This window comes from Pinus tabuliformis, chromosome 2_2 (genome assembly GCF_031772625.1).
Source record: "Pinus tabuliformis cultivar Carrire ecotype Pingquan chromosome 2_2, CPIR1, whole genome shotgun sequence".
NCBI lineage: Eukaryota > Viridiplantae > Streptophyta > Pinopsida > Pinales > Pinaceae > Pinus > Pinus tabuliformis.
In genome coordinates this window covers 963,175,216-963,183,533 of record NC_142300.1, presented here as the reverse complement: position 1 = coordinate 963,183,533, position 8,318 = coordinate 963,175,216, and positions in this window count along the sequence as shown.

The following is an 8,318-nucleotide window of genomic DNA, read 5'->3' as shown; positions in this document are numbered from 1 at the left end:
CATTCTCAATATTTGAGGGTTTCTGATGGAATATTTCCGTTGAGTTGAAGGATGACAAGTTGTGAATCCAGGTTGACAACCAACTCTCTAATGTCAAGAGCAATGGCTTCTAACTATAGTTCGATGACCGCACTGTATTCATCAATGTTGTTAGTTGTGCGACCTAGACAAATACCTTGAAGGTCAATCAACACACCGTTAGGGTTATAAATAGCCCATGCCATGGAAGACAAGTTCTGGGTACTACGACAAGCACCATCAGTGAAACCAATGTGGGGAGTCGCAAACATTTGCAAAGCAAGAAAAGCATAGTAAAGAGGAAAGTTGTTTGAAAACTACCACACAAAACTACACTGCAAAAAAATGAACGACACACTAATGTACATAAGTAACCATACAATATGACCTAAGCATAATACTTCTTGAGGTAAAGCCCGTTTCGGGGCTTATCGAGAGGATTTACTTCATAATCAATAAGCTCATAGGCTCCTTTCCGCAAAACGCGGTTCACAATGTAGGGCCCATGCCACATGGGTTCGAACTTGCCTGCCCCCAGCTTATTGTTAGCTTGGTCGTATAGTAAGACCAAATCTCCGTCACAGAATGAGCGAGGGGAGACCGACTGGTCGAAATGGGATTTGATCCATTTCTTTTGTGCTTCAATGACCAAGGTGGTGAGACGACGAGTCTCGTCCAGTCATTCTAAATATAAGAGGCGTTCCTCTTGAGGTGATGTTTCGGGGACGAGTTCAACAACTAACTTGAGTGAAGTAATCTCACATTCGATTGGCAATGTTGCTTCCAAACCATAGACCAGCTCGAATGGTCTGAAAGTAGTTGCATCTTTGTTTGAGGTTCGGTAGGCCCACAGAGCTGAAAAGAGCATGAGATGCCAATTTGACTTGTGCATCTCAATAGTATGCTGAAGCATTGTGACCAAGACTTTTTTCACGGCTTCAACTTGGCCATTGGCCTCAGGGTAATATGGGGTCGAGACATTGTGGTGCAAGCCCAATGCAGATGTTTGGGATCTAAGTATAAAGTGTGGAGCATTGGGTAATAACTCATACACCAGACTGAGAGTAAACTAGATCTAAGTACTGGGCACGAGAAATGGTTTTCTCTTGAGTAACGCATCCACCCATGTTATATCGCGAGAAATTGGGGCTACGAATGATTTGGTGAACCATTCAGTGAGTAGTTGATCATCAATCTCAAATTTGATCAGGCGACATCCACGTCTCCATTCATGGATGTGATTAGAGATATGTGTCGCAGTATCTTGCTTAAGCGATGTGAGAAAATAGGTGTCAGTTTCATAGTGAACCAGCAACTGAAAATGCGTGAGGAAAGACATGGCTAAAGAGTTAAAGTCATGGTAAGTAATTCGAGGCAGTTCGATGTACCACTTAGCTGCAGCACACGTGAGGGTTTGTTGGAAAATACAGAGACGACTATAATCGTCATCGTATGAGTTCGACGAGCACCAAAGGTGATATGTCATCACATGGGCCTCAGGATCTTCTTTAGCTTTCCCATCGAACTTTGGACAATCGCTTGGTATCTTGGACAACACCGGAGGCCAGTATGGTGAATGAAGGATTGGATCATTCGTAAGGCGAGATACATCTGGCAACTCAAGTGTAGCCAAGAATGGCAATGTAGTGTTAAAAGGCATGGGAGGTCGATAAGCGGGTTCGAATGAAGGAGCCCATCCCTACTGGTAACGATTTTGGCCCCACAGTGGGGGATTTTTGCCATATGGCATCTGAGGTTGCCCCCATTGCGGATTACCTTGACCATAGAGGGGATTTTGACCTTGAATACCTTGGAATTGTCTGGCCATAGGTTGCTGATAAGAAATGTACGGGTGAAAAGGTTCTTGAGCCTGTTGACCTTGGACATATGGATATTGCAACTGTTGTCCTTGAACATACGGGTGATGACCCTGTTTCCCCTTAACAAGAGGATTTTGGACATGTTGTCCTTGGGAATAAGGTTGATACACTTATTGCCCTTGGCGTAGGGATTTTGTACCAGTTGCCATTGACCAAAATAATTTTGAACCTGGTGACCTAAGGCATTAGGTTTTTGTACCTGATGCTCTTAGCCGACAAGATTCTGGACCTATTGACCTAGGACATTGGGATTTTGAACATGTTGTTGCAAGACTTGACCTTGACCCTGCCCTTGCAAGGGTTAACCCTATTGATATGTATACAAGGGTTGTTGTTGCCCTGGTTGGTTTTGTTGTTGCAAGGGTTGACATTGTAGTTGCAAAATTTGTCCCTGAGGCTGCAGAGGTTAGCCCTGCGAGGACATGGGTTGGGAGGTGTGCGAAGCATATTGCATCTGCTGCTGCACGGTTTGCTACAACTGTTGCAAGGGTTTACCTTGCGATTGTTGTGGTTGACCTTGCTGTGGAATCATTTTCCCTTACGGTTGTGCGAAGAGCCCTTGCTGCAACAAAGGTTGCCCTTGTGGTAACAAAGGTTCCCCTTGTTGTTGTAGAGTTTTTCCTTGCTATTGCAAGGGTACTTGAACAGTGCCTAGGAAATTTCTAAACTGAATTTGGCCATAGCTAGGCTGAATGTACTGCCCAGATTGGAGGGTGTAAGGTTGATTAACCATTCCTTGAGAACCATATGGAACGTAAGGGTTTTAGTATTGGACCTGAGCCCCATAGGGCTGTTGATACTAAACATTTCTCGATCCAGAAGGACCAACGAGATTCTGAACCTGTTGGTGTTGTACATTGCTTGATCCAGTAGGGTCAACAGGGTTGTGAATAATACTGGAAGACGACTGGTTCATACCAATCATGTGAGTTTGTGATCCACTCACATTGGTGGCACCTGACACCATAGAAACATTCAGGTTTTTCCCCCCAGGCGGTGGCACAGCTTGGCCACTGACTAGAGAGATGGAGGAACTGATAGAGACATTCTTCGAAACTACCATTATGCTTGATGGGTAACTAGGATTGACGATACAAGGGTATTCAGATTGGTGGGTTGCACCGGGACTAAGGTAACAGCCTGTCGGGAAGTCGTGTTCGCAACGAACAGACCTGATGCAAGCATGGCACCTAACGCCCAAACAGGGTTATGGTAAAGTGATGAGGCACTAGGTGTACCTGAAACCAACTGCACCAAAGACACATAGTTGGGTGGAAAACTAGTGGGAATACCCCCTGAATAGGGGAAACCCTTTGGAGGAAAAGGCAGTTCTTCCTCCTCAATAGTGTGTGGAGTAGAAACGTTGGACTCTTCCGGAGAGGTGACTGGAGCATCGCCTTCGAGTTCCATGTCCGGAAATAAACGATGACGAATGGTCAAACGAGTATGAGGGGATAGTTCCAATGGAACACTCAGCTGGTTGTACGGACTATAAGGATGTTGCGATGATATCACAACAGAGTCAAATAGAGGATTCGTAGGATAAATAACCAGTCCAAGCTGACCGTCAATGGTTGGCAAGTCCTCAAGAGTTTGAACAGGATTGTTCGGAGATTCCGGGCCAAGATCAGCAGATGACCCAATATTGAAAGTAGGCAGAGGACGAGATGAAAAAGGTTGAATACTCAGAAAACAGCTCCTCAGACAATCTTTCAAACGAAGGAGAGGAAGAGGAACTGGGTGAACCAGATGGTTTAGCCACGATGACCTTGTCTTAGTCGATTGAAAAATTAATTTCAAGGCTTTAAAATGTTCTTTAAGGGAAACTCAGGATTTGGTCTCAAAAAAGACTAACAGAGTGTTTTTGGATGATGGGCGATCAATTATTAAGACGCATAAAAGACTGGTGCTCTTTCATTTTTTAAGAGTTGAGAAAGAAACAAAGTTGACTCTATCGCTTTCAATTGGAAACGAGCTCGAAAGGACAAGTGCTCGAAGGATATTTTAAGTTTAATGAGTCAAAAAGATCAAATGATTGCTCTAGATGATCTAGGTAAACATGATTACCAAGCAACCGTGAACTGCAGAGTACCTCCTGGCGAACCGAGAAGTACGAGCAGGCAAATCTCCCCGAATGTTGTGTTCGGTGTATCACGTTTGCAAGACAGTCGACTCGGCTTCCTAAGGATAAAGGATTGCAGCCTAGAGGGTCTCCCGGTATATAATCGACGGTATGGGGAGCACAAATCCATACTAGTGTTGTCTAGTGCCGAAGCTAACGACAGCTGCTAGGTTTAAAGACGTCAGAACACGTCTCTAGCCTATACCTTCTAGATATGATTGTTAAATGTCAAATGCACCTTAGGTTAATTGAATTCATTTTAAAGTTTATCTTGAGTTATGTTTCATTTTTCAGGTCTTAGCAATGTGACTCGAAAAAACCTTAAATGCAACTAAATGAGACAAGACCCTTTCAATTCGATGAAATGTCTACACTAGAGAGGGTAGAAACTACTCAATCAAATGCAAACAAACAAGCAACTGAAAATGAAATGATCTTTCACTACCTTACTTTTCGAAAAATAAACTAATGAAAAATGCATTCCAATTCCTAATTTCTTGACAAGCACATATCTAACAGTCCTTTCGAAAGCAAAAAGAGTTATTTTCCTTTTCCAAATGCCAATGAAATTCTAGTCTTTCAATGATGCAAGGTATTGTAGCACAATGATGCAACAAACTAGAATTTCACACTTTTTCATGAAACAACGAAATAAACTTTTTGCATACAATTCTTCGATGAAAAAGTTTTCGAGACAATAAGCTCTTCAAGCAGATGAAAACATGAAAAGAGAAGCTCATTCAGATCACTGAAACATCGAATTTACCAACAACAAGACAAGCAACGTAATCCATGCCGGAAAAGAAACGTTTAGACAAGCAAACAGAAACTTTTCAAACTTGTGTAATAGAGGTCAAAGTCGTAAAAGGACCGAAAACTAAAATGCAAGGAGTAAGTACACCTACAACCCAACTTACTGAGTTCACAAACAGCTGAATGGACAACAAACTAGATGCCCTAGTGTCGCTGACCACCCAATGACTCAAGCAATCAAGCAGAAGGATGATAAGCCAACAAGCAAACAAAACCAAATGAAAAGCAGCTTTCTAGTCAGGGAGAAAATGGTCTAAAAGGCTTACAGGGTCAAAATCATAAGAGCAAAACACACTGGCCAAGATTGGGGTGAAACCCTAATCTTCACTTACAGGCATCGACGCGACTGCCTAACTAAAAACAAGCGCCAAACGCTAGTCGACACGACTGTTTCTCAACAACTCGCGCTGATCGGCACAACTGTCAGCGGATTAAGCGCACTGATCGAGGGAGCCAAGAAAAAAATAAAAAATAAAATAAAAGCAGGGACCAGATCTACTACTATGAATTCCCGACTCAGGTCGGTAAGAAAGAGAAAAGAAACAAAACAAAATGGAAAAAGTGGACCTAGAAAAGTTCTCACGAAATCATGAAATCCAAGACAAACAAAAGGATTGGTTCGCCAGCGGAGTCGCTAATTTGTGGTGAAGTAAAATTATAAGTGCAGACACAAACAAATTCATCTAGCCTGATGATGGGTCTAGCCACAACATACACATTCTATGGAATATTTCCTTTGGTTAGAACCAATTAAGAGGGCCTACCTCTTAGTACGCTTATCCCGTTTGATGATGTCCTTGCTTGCTTGCTCCAGCTATCTCTTGGTTCCTTCTTCAAGAACCTAAAACAAGTAAACAATAGCAAATAACAACCGTGATAATAGACAAATTGTAATTCAACCTACTTAACAAGTCAAGAAACACTAAGCCATGAATATGTAAGATGACAAAACACGTAGGAAATCAATCGATAGTTGCATATATATTGATATCAAAGAGAGATTACAACCATTGTCTTGACGTTGTGCTTCTCCTTTGACAAGAACAGGTTCCCACACACTTCTGCTAGCATTCCATGATGGCTTCAATCAACAATAGTTTTAAGACTCTTCCCTCTAGGCTTCACTCCAAACCAAATCACACTTCTCCCTCACACAACTAGATAGCTACAATTATGAATAGCTTGTTGTTTACTCCAAACCAAAATAGCACTAGCACACCAACATTAACACTAGCTTGTGCTTGGGAAGAAGGGAGGTTTATATAGGATGAATGGATGGGAGATGGATCCTCTTCTCATGCAAGAAAGTCTTATTCCCTTGAGGTAGTTCCATCATAATAGGGGAAAGGAGCCCAAACTGACATCCTCGACCCCATCTGGCCAAACCATTTACTAGACTTCTGTTACGAATCTTCTAGAGCTGGAAGCTTCGGCTCCTAATTTGAAAAACTTTCCATAACAGGACCGGCGCGACTGGAACATAGCTTAGTCACTCCGGTCGATGCTATGGATAGTGCTAATCTCTGCACATCAGCGTGGGGGAGACAAATGCCATTAGTGCCGGTCTTGTAAACTGGGCAAAACAGAAGTTTCAGGGAAATGGTGCAAAAGGGAATTGATCTTCTCATGAAGAGGGACACAATGGGAGTTTCTTCATGAAGGGAAAGCATGTGGGGTTCATTGTAGAGGTCCTCCAGGATCAAGGAACGGGGAGTATAGGGACAGTGACAAAATGTTGTGTAACACCCCCTACAAGCTCCCTCCACAACACCTAACCCACTACTCAATTTGATTTCTATTGGGAGTTTCAATGTGAGTCCTAGTTATTCCTCCCCATTCCCCTTTTCCTCCCTACTTGATCGCCTCCCCTCTCTCTTGATTTTACCACCTCGCCACATTCACAGCTGGAGTTACCTTGCTTGGGGCCCTGTTGTTTAGTTATCCCCCTAAGATTTCTCTAACTGTCATGCCTTCCCCCCACCTTCAAGTTTCATCAGCAATTTCCTTATACCATTAATGTTTAGAAATGTAGGGTTTCCTTAGCAAATACCAAAACCCTTGGTCATCCCTTTCGGTTACACAAAAATATAATCACAAATTCATTAAAATAAATCCTAAGGAGTGGCACCTAGTGTTAGGTAAGGAAGTTCAACTAAATGACACACACAAAATGGAGAAATCAGTTATGGTAGGGCATTTTTCTAGAAAACACATGTCCATGGTAGTATTATGAAAATGTCTTGAGTAAAAATTTCAAATATCGTTAGGAAACATGTATAGATGTATAATATTAGCAAAGGGTTGGATGGGTTGGATTGCTTCCTTGGAAGAGGACATAGAAAATTTGCTAAACTGAAAATGGAGTTGGGGCTCTCAAGCCCTATTCATGAAAAAATGGTCCATTCATTTTTCCACTCATGTGGAGAAGCTCTACATTGTCCCTATTTGGGTCTGACTTCCAAAATTTCCTCTCATCATCTAGTCGAAGGATGTTTTAAAGAAGTTGGTAACATGTTAGATTTATGTTATGATGCAAAAAATTCCTTTTAACAAACAGATTAATGGTTATTTTCCACATTCTGGTTGACTTGAATCTAACTCTATGGGTTCCAAAGTCCATTTCCATTAGTGTGGGAGATATTATACACCACCAAAACATAAACTACGAAGGAATCTCTTTTAAGTGTGCTTGTTACAATGCCCATGACCATTTGAGCAAATATTATGAAATGGGGAAAAGTGCAAGGAGAAAATGGGTGTAAAAATACTCAGTTTCTCCACCTCAGCCTTCCCCTCTTCTAGCCTCTCTAGAACTCCCCCCCCCCCACAAGCTAATCCTAGTCTCTTAAAGCAGGATGCTTCTTCAAGCATGACTGAGCTAGAAAGCAGGCTTATGTGAAGAGTCTTAGATTCCTATCTCTTCTCCAAGGCTAAAAGCAATGACGACTTAAGAGTCTCCTCTTGAACAAAATTCTTCGTGGAAAGACATAATAAAACCCTTCGAAAGTTCCCCCCTCCTCAAGTCTGATGGAAACTTTTACAAAATTTATTTGTTTTTATAATTGTCATTTATATGGTTCGAGTCCTACTAGTTGTTACACACTGCGTTGTCATTGTTGTCAAAGGGGATGCCCAAGGATGTTGCAGTATCATTTATGAATCAAAGGAAGAAGTATGATAACCTATCGTCTTGCATGTGGATATATGGTTTTGTGGAAAAATCTATGGTGGATAGTGGTCGTACTTTCATGAGTTTTAATAACATTAAAGTTTGAGCATGTTCGTATAGATCAAATGGATCATGTGATTGGATAAAGATTTGAATGGTGGATGACATGTCAAAATTCTCAATGATTAATGCAGTGGTCACCCTTGCACGTTGGCTCACTCTCGTCATCACACATGGAATAAATTGGTTAATGTGGACCCTTGATGACATGGAAATGACAAATCATATGTGGGAAAATGACAAGAGTGACACATGG